Source organism: Chinchilla lanigera, unplaced genomic scaffold (assembly GCF_000276665.1).
Source record: "Chinchilla lanigera isolate Chin_1 unplaced genomic scaffold, ChiLan1.0 scaffold00070, whole genome shotgun sequence".
Classification (NCBI taxonomy): domain Eukaryota; kingdom Metazoa; phylum Chordata; class Mammalia; order Rodentia; family Chinchillidae; genus Chinchilla; species Chinchilla lanigera.
Window position 1 is genome coordinate 2,537,090 of NW_004955471.1, and position 1,957 is coordinate 2,539,046.

Consider the following 1,957-nt stretch of genomic DNA (forward strand, 5'->3'; position numbering starts at 1 on the left):
CCCGGAGCGGAGCCGGCGCTCCGGGGTCCACCCACCTGCACCACAGCTCACGGAGGTGGGGCCTGAGCCGGACGAGACCAGAAGGCGGAGCGAAGGCGGCTCGGCTCGGCCGGGATCGCGTCACATGACCGCCCTGGCACCGCCCCGTCCCGCCCTCAGCTCACGTGACTCGCTCCTTCCGGTGATCTAGGAGCGCAGGCTCCGCCCAGGTCTGGGTCACGTGAGCAGCGCCCTGGCGGGACCGGAAGCGATGCAAGAGCGACGCGGACGTCGGGTGTCGTCCGAGGCCTGTGCGCACCGCCGGGCGCGCACCCCGGTCTCAGTTTCCCCTCCTGCTGTGCCTACTGCACCGCGAGCAGCTGTGCCCAGCATTAATCAGCAGAGTGGAGTAGATCAAAATGCCAGGGCAAAAAATGCCATAGCACAGCCGCGTTGGTGCGGATCCGTGCGAGGTAAGAACACAGCTCTCCTGAGCCCCACGTGGAGGTTTTCCACCTCTACCCCCAAGGGCCTCACACAGCCTTCTGTGGGGTCATGCTTTCCCAAGCGTGGGCTTCTTGGCGTGGAAGGTGGCACAGATACAGCAATGTGGGCATGGTTAGAAGTATGACTCTTCAGCAACTGTCGCCTGACAAAGCTTCCTTAATTCTACTCAGCTGTCTGGTTGAGCCCATACTGTGTGACTGGCTGTAAGCCAGGCAGCGCACATAGAGGACAAACTGAAAAGATCCCCTCAAGAACTTACTTCCTTTGGAGCGAATAAAGACAGGAGACTGGTGGCATAGCTCAGTGGTAGAGCACTTGCCTGGTGTATAGGAGGCCAAGTTCATCCCCAGCACTGCAAAAATTTTTTAAATCACCATGACAACTAATCTTTTTAGTGCTTATTCCACACCAGACACTATGATGAGCACTTCAACATGAGTCTTCACAAATCCATGAGGAACCTTGTTACTGGTGAAGAACTGAGGACATTCTGAGATGTGGCAAAGCTGGAACTGAAATATTCGTAAATAATCATGAGTAGTATGCGGTAATACCTGACCCTTGTTGAGGAGGTGATCGAGTATCCAGTAGTGTTCTGGGACTTTCATTTGACTTACTTAATCTTAACAACCCTTTAAGAGAGGTTTATTTATTTTACCCACTTACATATAAGGAAACTGAGACATAGAGGAATTACATAAGTAGGTGGTCATACAGCCAATAAATGAAAGAGGCAGAGTTTCAGCCCAGTCCAGGCTGTCCTAGAGCCTGTGATATAGCCGATGTGCTATCCTGCAAGGGTTATATAGCGGTAATGGTTCCATGTGAAAGCCCAGATGTCAACTGTGAGCCTCAACAAAGGGTTCATGGTTTACTAATCCAGAGTTCTAATTTTTACAGGCAAGGGTCATTGCTGATACCATCGCATAAAAAGTTATTGTGAACCAGAAGATTAACTTTGTCTCAGAGTATTGCCCCCAAAGTATATTTCTCTAATAAAGGGGAAAATGTATCTTCACAATGAAAAGATCTGGCAGAACCACCTCAATCAAGTGATTAAAAGTAGTATCACCAAGCCAGGCGTGGTGGTGTACATCTGTAATCCCTGCACTTGGGAGGCTGAGGCAGGAGGATTGATAGGAGTTCAAGATCTGCCTGAACTACATCAAGAGACCCTGTTTCAAGAAATAAGCAAGCCGGGCCTGGTGGTGCACGCCTGTAATCCCAGCACTCAGGAGGCTGAGGCAGGAGGATCAATGCAAGTTCAAGGCCATCCTGGGCTACAAAGTGAGCTCAAGGCCAGTCTGAACTGCATGGGGAGACCCTGTCTCAAAAAGACAAAAAAAAAAAAAAGCAAATAGATGGTATCATCAATTTTTCCAAAAACTGACATTTCTGCTTTATTTTAAAGAGAAAAAAGTATAACAGTGAAGACAAAATACAAAAACAATAGAGGATTTCAAAACAAGAT